This window comes from Macaca fascicularis, chromosome 1 (genome assembly GCF_037993035.2).
Source record: "Macaca fascicularis isolate 582-1 chromosome 1, T2T-MFA8v1.1".
NCBI lineage: Eukaryota > Metazoa > Chordata > Mammalia > Primates > Cercopithecidae > Macaca > Macaca fascicularis.
In genome coordinates, this window is record NC_088375.1 from 143,472,913 (window position 1) to 143,485,204 (window position 12,292).

A 12,292-nucleotide genomic window follows, 5' to 3' on the forward strand; every position below is an offset into this window, starting at 1 on the left:
ATAAACAGAATCAAAGACAAAAACCACATGATTATCTCAATAGATGCAGAAAAGGCCTTTGACAAAATTCAATAGCCCTTCATGCTAAAAACTCTCAATAAATTCGGTATTGATGGAATGTATCTCCAAATAATAAGAGCTGTTTATGACAAACCCACAGCCAATATCATACTGAATGGGCAAAAACTGGAAGCATTCCCTTTGAAAACTGGCACAAGACAGGGATGCCCTCTCTCACCACTGCTACTCAACATAGTGTTGGAAGTTCTGGCTAGGGCAATCAGGAAAAGAGAAAGAAATCAAGGGTATTCAGTTAGGAAAAGAAGAAGTCAAATTGTCCCTGTTTGCGGATGACATGATTGTATACTTAGAAAACCCCATCATCTCACTCCAAAATCTCCTTAAACTGATAAGCAACTTCAGCAAAGTCTCAGGATACAAAATTAATGTGCAAAAATCACAAGCATTCTTATACACCAGTAACAGACAGAGCGCCAAATCATGAATGAACTTCCATTCACAATTGCTTCAAAGAGAATAAAATACCTAGGAATCCAACTCACAAGGGATGTAAAGGACCTCTTCGAGGAGAACTACAAACCACTGCTCAGTGAAATAAGAGGACACAAACAAATGGAAGAACATACCATGCTCATGGATAGGAAGAATCAATATCGTGAAAATAGCCATACTGCCCAAGGTAATTTATAGATTCAATGCCATCTCCATCAACCTACCAATGACATTCTTCATAGAATTGGAAAAAACTGCTTTAAAGTTCATATGGAACCAAAAAGGAGCCCGCATTGCCAAGACAATCCTACGTCAAAAGAATAAAGCTGGAGCCATCATGCCACCTGACTTCAAACTGTCCTACAAGGCTACAGTAACCAAAACAGCATGGTACTTCTACCAAAACAGAGATATAGACCAATGGAACAGAACAGAGCCCTCAGAAATAATACCACACATCTACAGCCATCTGATCTTTGACAAACCTGAGAGAAACAAGAAATGGGGAAAGGATTCCCTATTTAATTAATGGTGCTGGGAAAATTGGCTAGCCATAAGTAGAAAGCTGAAACTGGATCCTTTCCTTACTCCTTATACAAAAATTAATTCAAGATGGATTAGAGACTTAAATGTTAGACCTAAAACCATAAAAACCCTAGAAGAAAACCTAGGTAATACCATTCAGGACATAGGCATGGGCAAGGACTTCATGTCTAAAACACCAAAAGCAACGGCAACAAAAGCCAAAATTGACAAATGGGATCTAATTAAACTAAAGAGCTTTTGCACAGCAAAAGAAACTACCATCAGAGTGAACAGGCAACCTACAGAATGGGAGAAAATTTTTGCAACCTACTCATCTGACAAAGGGCTAATATCCAGAACCTACAAAGAACTCAATCAAATTTACAAGAAAAAAACAACTCCATCAAAAAGTGGGCAAAGGATATGAACAGACATTTCTCAAAAGAAGACATGCATACAGCCAACAGGCACATGAAAAAATGCTCATCATTACTCGCCATCAGAGAAATGCAAATCAAAACCACAATGAGATACCATCTCACACCAGTTAGAATGGCAATCATTAAAAAGTCAGGAAACAGCAGGTGCTGGAGAGGATGTGGAGAAATAGGAACACTTTTACACTGTTGGTGGGACTGTAATCTAGTTCAACCATTGTGGAAGACAGTGTGGCAATTCCTCAAGGATCTAGAATTAGAAATACCATTTGACCCAGCCATCCCATTACTGGGTATATACCCAAAGGATTATAAATCATGCTGCTATAAAGACACATGCACACATATGTTTATTGCGGCACTATTCACAATAGCAAAGACTTGGAATCAACCCAAATGGCCATCAGTGACAGACTGGATTAAGAAAATGTGGCACATATACACCATGGAATACTATGCAGCCAGAAAAAAGGATGAGTTCGTGTCCTTTGTAGGGACATGGATGCAGCTGGAAACCATCATTCTCAGCAAACTATCACAAGAACAGAAAACCAAACACCGCATGTTCTCACTCATAAGTGGAAATTGAACAATGAGATCAATTGGACATGGGAAAGGGAACATCACACACCGGGGCCTATTATGGGGAGGGGGGTGGGGGGAGGGATGGCATTGGGAGTTATACCTGATGTAAACGATGAGTTGATGGTGCTGACGTTTTGATGGATGCAGCACACCAACATGGCACAAGTATACATATGTAACAAACCTGCACATTGTGCACATGTACCCTAGAACTTAAAGTATAATTTTAAAAAATGCTAAAGAAAGCATTAAATTCAGATCAGAAAGAGTTCTGGGGAAAGGAACGCCCCACCTTGAAAATAATGATGGTAGGTTAACATATAGCAACGATGAAGTAGAACTTCTCTACTCCTATTTTACTACCCTTTTTCCCCCCTGGGCAAAGAAATGGCCCATCAGAGTTGAGTGGAAAAGGTAGAAATAATAAGGAATTGCAGGCCCAACTTGTTTAAGATTCCATCTAAATCACTGTATCCCAAGGGATGGTAATATCATATTGATTGAGAAAACAGGTTTCGGAGTCAGATATATCTAGCATCTACTGTGTTCTCCTGGCAAATAGTTTAACGGCAATAAATTTCAGTTGTAAATACCTCATAGGGTTAGGGTGATAATTCAGCTAAAGCACTTTAACATAGTATCTGGGACATAATAAATACATGCAACTATTCATTTTATCATTTGGTATTTTCATTGACTAGCTGAAATGACGTCAGTAATCTTTAAGAAATTCTGCAAAAAGAGTAAATATCATGAATACTCAATAAGACTAGAACTAATAATTTTAAAGATAGTTTTTTTAGTTTCCAAAGTAAGTAATGATCTTAGTAACAGTATGAGTTCAGTAAGAAGAGGCCATACCAACATAAGTGCATTTTCCTTTTCCTAAAGTGCTACTTACTGGAAATCAAAAGAATTTTATGTACAGAGAGTATTCAGATTTCAGCATGACCAAAAATCTCATGAAAGAGTCTTGTGAAAGAACTGTGGGCTGCTTGTCACAGACAGAGGGTTTTTTAACTTGCTGAATAACCCAAATGGTGCTAGTTAAGAAATATTCCAAATCAAGAAAAAATTTATTAGGAAGAATAACTTAGAAGGTGGTCCCTCAGCCCTAAATTTTTCAAGAGTTTCACCAATGACTGTTACGCTGACTTCTGTAGCATGCTGATCGATGAAATGATTGAGACAAAATTCAAATTCAAAATATTCTGAAATGGCTGAAACAATAGATCAAGTCCAACACTATGAAGTTTGTACACAAAAAGTCTAGTGTTTTACTTTGGTCCAGTATCAAACTGTATAAGCAGAAGATGGGTTACATGTCTCAGAAGCTTGTATTATTTAAAAGTTTTATTCAAGAGCAAGGCCAGGTCAACCTAAAGTAATAAAAAAAGGTCAGAATATAGTTTAAAGAGAATTTATTCAAACACAAATGTTGAGGGATACATCCTGGGACACACTTCCAAGTTGCCTTGGGACATGCCCTGGAGAACAAAAGAGCAGTTCAAGTTTTTAAAGAAAAAAAAGAACAAATCAGGAGGAGAGGTGATTACAAAAAGTTATTTGTCAGTAATTCTCATTGGTTTACAAAAATAACATTGGGTGGTGATTGATTATACATTGCTAAATTGTAGGTGTATGATATTTTATAGCTATTTGGCATCAAGATGGTCTAGGGCCCACATAACAAGTGTCTTTAAGAGGTAATTATTTAGCTCAAGAGGGAGTGAGACAGGACTGATGTTACATTTTAAATGCCTTTCTGGGCCTGATAATTTAAAGGGGCTCATATTCCTCATGTAAAACGTTTTTTTTTTTCTTTTTTATTTACCCCCTTTTGATGAAAATCTTTCTTCTTGAAAGCACCTGTGATCAAAATCTAACTGTCCAAGTGTCCCTTGTCACTGGGAAGGCTCATTTCCAGAGAGTTCTGTCCCATGTCAAAGGGGGAAAGGGAGGCAGTCTCAGTAAGGATTTTTTTTTAAGAGTCCCCCAAAGCTCATTTGGGATGGCATCACAGAGTGGCAAAAGTGAGAACTTGGTCAAGCCATTGATTTATGTAGCTGCTGTTGCCTGTTGAAACATAAACACCATGATTTAATTTTCTCAGAAATAACACATATGGATTATAACCAAAAAGAAAATTGGTATGCCAGAATGGAAAAACAAAAACCCCCAAATCTCTTTCTTTAGGGAGCCATTACAAACATTGTGAAGATAATTGAACCCAGGTGGTTCTTTAGAAACTTGTTGTAGCCATGAAATAATTCAGGATTTAGTCCAAATGGTAGGAAAATTTTAAAACTCAGAAACAACGATAAGGGCTAGAATCTAATAACAGGTGTGCTATAGTTTTTATCTGAAACTTAATTTCTCTCTCCTGTTTCCCATTTCTACCAAAGATAAATCTTAGTAGGACCAATCTACTTGTAAAATAAGTTTTAGTATTATGTTTGGCCTGATTATTTGCATAAAGTATAACAAGAATAGTGATTGACCATATAGGCTTCTTTTTTCATTTTTTATTTTTATTTTTTTTTCTGTACTTAGTCTGTTCACAAGTCTTCTTTTTAAGTTGGCTTTGCTGGAATTATTTCATAAGGAATTTCAGATTAGACTTTTAAAAGCCTCCTGAAGTTATAAAGCCAAGCCAAGGATTCACCATCAGACTGTGCCTTTAATACCTGTATGAACTGGGTGAATTCCTTTCTTTTTGAGATCCCCAAATATCTTGAGGTTCCTGGCCCTATCAAAAAACAACATTTTTCACTTACAACAAGGTCAGGAACCTTGTAAGAGAACCATGTAGACAGGGTACAGTCTATAAAGTCAACTTTAATTCCTCAAACCAGTCTCGTCGTATCTGAAAAGATGTCATTCCAGTCAAAGCCTTGGGGAAATTACCAGTGTCTCCAATATGTCCTGTTACAAAAGAAAACAGATTTTTATTGAACTTATGTAAATTCCTATATTGTTATAAAATAAGAATACTTGCAAACAGTTTCTGAATTCTGGAGGAATCAGGTAGAGAGAAAGGCAAATATTTCCATTTTTGTTCACAAAAGTATACTTTGCTGGGTATTGTGGCTCATGCCCATAAACCCAACACTTTGGTAGGCTGAGGCAGATGGATCCCTTGAAGCCAGGAGTTTGAGATTAGCCTGGCCAACAGGGCAAAACCCTGTCTCTACTAAAAATATAAAATTAGCTGGGTGTGGTGGCACACACATGTAATCCCAACTACATTGGAGGATGAGGCATGAGAATCACTTGAACCCAGGAGCCAGGAGGTGGAGGTTGCAGTGAGCTGAGATTGCATCACTGCACTCTAGCCTGAGTGACAGAGTGAGACCCTGTCTAAAAAAAAAAAAAATATATATATATATATATATATACACATATATACACACTTTGCCCAAATTGCTATAAGCTATAAATAGCTCAAAAGAAAAAAAGTTTGACTCTGGAAAACAAAACGTATTACTGCTTCAGGTGGAGCCCTTTAATGAATAGGACAAAGAAAGTATTTGCAGTTTCTGGGGCCAAATATTTAAATATGTAAAAAGCAGGCACAATTGGAGGGCAACACATCTAAATCTTTAAAAATCAAGGATGCCACTTTTATATTGAATCCTGGCTCCCCAGAAAAGAAGGAAACACCATGACACCAGGCCATGACACAGGCTTCCACAGTGTACCTCACTACAAAGACATTCTCCTGGCTGGTAGGTAACCCAATGTCAATCAGTCCCCTCTGTGAACAGCCCATCCCCCATAAGAGTTTTATCCCTTGGTGGTGAGTCCATACCTGCACTTTTATTTAAATGCACAAGGACTGGTTTTTTTTGTTTGTTTGTTTGTTTGTTTGTTTGAGATGGAGTATTGCTCTGTCACCCAGGCTGGAGTGCAGTGGCATGATCTCGGCTCACTACAACCTCTGCCTCCCAGGTTCAACTGATTTTCCTGCCTCAGCCTACTGAGTAGCTGGGACTACAGGCATGCCCCAACATGCCTGGCTAATTATTTTGCATTTTTAGTAGAGACAGCGTTTCATCATGTTGGTCAGACTGGTCTTGAACTCCTGACCTCAAATTATCTACCTGACTCAAATTATCCAGCCATTCCACCTGGGATCCAAGGATTTTTATAATTTTGAGTTTTACATTTAAGTCTTTAATCCATCTTGAGTTAATTTTTGTATAAGGTGTAAGGAAGGGGTCTGGTTTCCATTTTCTGCATATGGCTAACCAGTTTTCCCATCACCATATATTAAATAGGGAATCTTTTCCCCATTGCTTGTTTTTGTCATGTTTTATAAGGATCAGATGGTTGTAGAGGTGTGGTCTTATTTCTGAGATCTCTATTCTGTTCCATTGGTCTGTGTGTCTGTTGTTGTACCAGTACCATGCTGTTTTGGTTACTATAGCCTTGTAGCATAGTTTGAAATCAGGCAGCATTATACCTCCAACTTTGTTCTTTTGGCTTAGAATTGTCTTGGCTATATGGGCTCTTTTTTGGTTCCATATGAATTTTAAAGTAGCTTTTTCTAAATATGTGAAGAATGTCAATAGTTGTTTAATAGAAATAGTATTGAATCTATTGAATCTATAAGGGTGGACATGGCTCACACCTGTAATCCCAGCACTTTGGGAGGCCAAGGTGGGCAGATCACCTGAGGTCGGGAATTCAAAACCAGCCTGACCAACATGGTGAAACCCTGTCTCTACTAAAAATACAAAATTAGCTGGGCATGGTGACACATGCCTGTAATCCCAGCTACTCGGGAGGCTGAGGCAGGAGAATTGCTTGAACCCAGGAGGCAGAGACTGCAGTGAGCCGAGATTGTGCCATTACACTCCAGCCTGGGCAACAACAGTGAAACTCCATCTCAAAAAACGAAACAAAAAAGCATTGATTCTATATATTATTTTGGGCAGTATGGCCATCTAGGCAATACCATTTAGGACATAGGCACTGACAAAGATTTCTTGATGAAAACATCAAAAGCAATTGTAACAAAAGCAAAAATTGACAAATGGAATTGAATTAAACTAAAGAACTCTGCACAGCAAAAGATACTATCGTCAGAGTGAACAGACAACCTAGAGAATGGGAGAAAATTTTTGCAATCTATCCATCTGACAAAGATCTCATATCCAGAATCTATGAGGAACTGAAACAAATTTACAAGAAAAAAACAACCCCATTAAAAAGTGGGCAAAGGACATGAAGAGACACTTCTCAAAAGAAGACATACATGTGGCCAACAAACATAAAAAAAGCTCAAAATCATTGATCATTAGAGAAATACAAATCAAAACCACAATAAGATACCATCTCATGCCAGTCAGAATGGTGGTTATTAAAAAGTCAAGAAACAACAGATGCTGGTGAGGTTGTGGAGAAATACGAATGCTTTTACACTGTTGGTGGGAATGTAAATTAGTTCAACCATTGTGGAAGACAGTGTGGTGATTCCTCAAAGACCTGGAGGCAGAAATACCATTTGACTCAGCAATCCCATTCCTGGGTATATACCCAAAAGAATATAAATCATTCTATTATAAAGATACATGCACACGTATGTTCATTGCATCACTATTCACAATAGCAAAGACATGGAATCAACCCAGAGGTCTATTAGTGGTAGACTGGATAAAGAAAATGTGGTAATGTGGCACATATACACCACAAAATACTATGCAGCCATAAAAGGGACTGGGGTAATGTCCTTCGCAGGGACATGGATGGAGCTGGAAGCCATTATCCTCAGCAAACTAACACAGGAACAGAAAACCAAACACCGCATGTTCTCACTGATAAGTAGGAGCTAAACAATGAGAGCACACGGACACACTGTGGTCTGCTGGGAGTGGGTGAAGGGAGGGAGAGCATCAAGATAAATACCTAATGCATGTGGGGCTTAATACCTAGGTGACTGGTTGATAGGTGCAGCAAAGTAAACCCGCCTTTGCAAAACTATAACTGAGGAGATTATAAAAGTGAAAGAAATCAGACCTAACTGATTCCATCTTGCTTCTAACCTTTAACCTGTCCTTGTTCATCTTGGGGCCTAGGTCAAACTAACTTTGGGAAGGAATTCAGTTTATGGTTTGACTCTGAAACAAAATTGATAACAGCTCTTTCCTGAAAAACACCCCTTCTTGCCTAGAAACCAGTCTGCCTTTGCAGAACTAGCAAATTAGCTACAAGATTAGAAATTCCAGTTTAGGGGTTGTGCAGCCTCTGGCTCCAAGAGTCTGAACCTCCCCAAATTGCTCCTGGGATAATATCACTATTATAAAACCTAAAGTCAGTGCTTGAGATATTTTGCAGACCCCATACTTGATGGATCAGCTGATACCACACAGACTGGTAATCTGGCTCAACCAGTTCTGCCATCCCACCCAGGAACAGAAGACAGCAAGAAAAACTCACTTGGAACCCTTATGATTCCATTTCCAACCTGACCAATCAGCACTCCCCACTTCCCAAGCCCCTACCCACCAAATCTCTGATCCCTGAATGCTCAGGTAGACTGATTTGATTAATAATACAACTCTGGGGCCAGACGCGGTGGCTCATGCCTGTAATCCCAGCACTTTGGGGGGCCAAGGAGGGTGGATCACCTGAGATCAGGAGTTCGAGACCAGCCTGGCCAACATGGTGAAACCTCATCTCTACTAAAAATATTTTTAAAAGTTAGGCAGGCGTGGTGGTGCACGCCTGTAATCCCAGCTACTCAGGAGGCTGAGGCAGGAGAATTACTTGAATCCCGGAGGCGGAGGTTGCCGTGAGCTGAGATCGCGCCATTGCACTCCAGCCTGGGCTACAAGAGCGAAACTCCATCTCAAAACAAAAACAAAAACAAAAATCAAACGAAACAACAACAAAAAAAAACTCCACTCTCCCGCACAGCGAGCCCAGCATGAATTACTCTTTCTCCATTGCAATTCCCCTGTCTTGATAAATTGGTTCTGTCTAGGCAGCGGGCAAAGTGAACCCCTTGAGCGGTTATGGCACTATGGCACACATTTACCTTTGTAACAAATCTGCACATCCTGCACCTATATCCTGGAACTTAAAATAAAATTAAAATGTAAAAAAAGACTAAATAATAAATGCACAAGGAAAGGGGTATTCCCTTGTGGTGACTACCATTCATTGCAACTTTAACCACCCAGTGGGTTCACCTTACCGGGTGCCTAGAAAGAATCAGTTTATCAAGACAGGGGAATTGCAATGGTGAAAGAGTAATTGACACAGAACCGGGTGTGCAGGGTGACCAGAGTTTTATTGTTACTCAAATCAGTCCCCTGGAACATTCGGAGATCAGAGTTTTTAAGGATAATTTGGGGTATGGGCTCGGAAAGTGGGGAGTGCTGATTGGTTGGGTTGAAGATAAAATCACAGGGGGTGGAAGTGAGTTCTTGCTGACTTCCCTTCCTGGGTGGGATGGCAAAATTGGTTGTGCCAGATAATCAGTCTGGATGATGTCATCTGCTGCATTGGAATGTAGGGCCTGCAAAATATCTCAAGCACTAATCTTAGGTTTTACAACAGTGATGTTATTCCCAGGAGAAATTTGGGGAGGTTTGGACTCTTGCAGCCAGAGGCTGCATGACCCCTAAACTGTGATATCTAATTTTGAAGCTAATTTGTTAGTCCTACAAAGGCAGACTGGTCCCCAGGCAAGAAGGGTTTTTTGGGGAAAGAGCTATTATCCATTTCGTTTCGGAGTTTAAACTATAAACTAAATTCCTTCCCAAGGCTAGTTCGGCCTACACCCAGGAATGAACAAAGGTAGTTTAGAAGTTAGAAGGAAGATGGGGTCGATTAGGTCTGATCTCTTTCATGACATAATTTCCTCAATTATGATCTTTGCAAAGGCGATTTCATAACCACTGTCAGCCACCTCCCAGACTGCAGCCCTCACCAGTGATCCACCAGTCATCACACATAGAAAAGCGTATTGTCTCACAGTCTCACCAGTAATCCCTGGTACCCCTAAAAGCCAAAGAGATCGGGTAATTGATGTAAAAGACAGTAGAGTTTAGACTTGAGAGGAACATGTCCATGACTCTTCAGACTCCACAGGAAGGCAGAAGACCTTAAAAAGGGATGAGTGGTGACTCTTTCTGTGTCCCTTAAGAGGTCTGAGTCATTAGAGTTTCTCTCAGATTTCTTTTCTTCTTCTTCTTCTTTTTTTTTTTTTTTTTGAGATGGAGTTTTGCTCTTGTTGCTCAGGCTGGAGTGCAATGGCTCAGTCTTGGCTCACTGCAACCTCTGCCTCCCGAGTTCAAGCAATTCTCCTGCCTCAGCCTTTCAAGTAGCTGGGATTACAGGCACATGCCACCATGCCCAGCTAATTTTTGTATTTTTAGTAGAGATGGGGTTTCATCATGTTGGTCAGGCTGGTCTTGAACTTCTGACCTCAAGTGATCCACCCGCCTCAGCCTCCCAAAGTGCTGGAATTACAAGCATGAGCCACCACACCAGGCCTAGATTTCTTCACATAGCACTGAAGACAGCAAAGAGGGAGGATCTTGAATATCAGCTTTTAACTAAGCTGACCTCTGTCCATAGAACACCTTTTTAAAAATCCTTTTAAATATCTTATTGTCAGATTTTAGCCAGGACAAACAGCTGAAATTCCTGGATTTTGAACTTTTTTTTTTTTTAAACTGAAGGTACCCTCCCAAGTGACTCACTAAACCAATAAGCCTTAAATAAGGTTATACATTCACCAAGGACACAGGAAGCATCTCCAAAGAGGTGCAAAGCAGTCCTTATAAAATCTAGAACCACCCCAAAAATGGTTCAAAGAAAGGAAGGTTTTGCTCCTTTTTAGCCACAAAAGGAGGATAACCCACATTGATCTGGTCATATTTTTCAGGGTCTCAGCTTCTCAGTTGACCATTTATACACAAGGCCCAAAAGCTCTGTTTGCCCCCACAGATGGAAGAAGACAGGAAACCAAAAGCCGTTCATAGAAGGGGAAGGGATTGATAACAAATGGGTGCTCCAAAAGATCAAAAGTCACACAAATATCAAAACAAATGAACTGGTTCCCTGACTGGGAATTGAACCAAGCCATGGCAGTGAAAGCACAGAATTTTAACTACCAGACTACACGGTGGAGCAGCTCCAAAGCAGGCCATTTGAACTTATGAAGGACTTTAGCTTTGTTTTAGATTCTGGCTCTTCAATTTTGCCAAATTTCTAAGGCTAGCCATGACACTATTGTTTGTCTTCTTAAAAAAATTTTTTTGATCTCCCACAAATACAAATAAGGCAATTGCTTAGAATGAGAGATATCTTTTTAAAATTTAGGAGTCATTCTAATTTAAAGGATCCATCTTTTGGCCACCAATGATTAGACTTTCCAGTGGTGTACTTATTCCAGTAGCAACTCAATCCAGTTATTATAGCAAAAATTATACCAGAGTCCCTACACCCAAGACTAGTCACACAAATATTTTCTCCCATTAATCAACATTTTGCAGAGGAAACAGAAGCAAACAGTGATTTTGGATGGTAATATCTACTCAATCTGTTAACAGTGGAGAGTGTCCAGGTTCTTGGGGTCTTGAAGAAAGAACTGGACAAAATGCACAAACAAAGCAAGGAGGGAATGAAGGGATTTATTGAAAATGAAAGTATACTCCACAGTGTGGGAGCAGGCCTGAGCACAGGGGCTCAAAGACCCCATTACAGAGTTTTTGTGGATGTTGAGGATTCCATTGGTTACTTGGGGTATGGCTTATGTAAATGGAGAGGATGAAGTAAAGTTATAAAGTCATTTACTTGGCCTATGTCCTATGGAGAGGATATTTCCTGTCATAGCTAAAGTGTGAATCAGCCTTATGTTCCCTGCCTCCAGACCCTACTTTCCTGCCTCATCTTCCCCCTGAGAGATGTGATCCCCATAAATATTTATGGGAGGCAGAGGGACCAATGGTCTTTTTTTATGTAACCGCTTCATGCTGGCTTTGGACATAGTCCCTAACTATTGGGGATCACGTATCTCTTGCCCTTCTCGGTCTGGTGGAGGCAGGGTTGGTAGCTCCCTGATGGTCAGGGGTGGTGTCTTCACCTGGAACTGGCTGGAACCTTTGTTACATGATCATCTGAAGCTTGATGATCTCTAGGTGAGAAGAAATGAATTTGGTAAAAAATTTTAATGGGAACTTCAGGGAGTGGATACCTATGCTGTCAGAAATGTTTTT

The 12,292-nt window shown here is 39.9% G+C and overlaps 1 long non-coding RNA gene across 2 annotated transcripts in view; it reads right to left on the reverse strand.

Moving 5' to 3' along the window:
• Positions 1-3,556: 3,556 nt before the first annotated feature.
• Positions 3,557-12,292, reverse strand: part of LOC135964625 (uncharacterized) — a 33,843-nt gene continuing 25,107 nt past the window's right edge. The window contains exons 4-5 of one of the 2 annotated variants that reach the window (XR_012429122.1): positions 4,838-4,985; positions 3,557-4,136 (exon numbers count right to left, since the gene is read on the reverse strand). This is a non-coding gene — a long non-coding RNA (uncharacterized lncRNA). Of the gene's footprint in view, positions 4,986-12,292 lie in introns of both variants that reach the window. The other variant, XR_010577128.2, reaches the window with a different exon arrangement.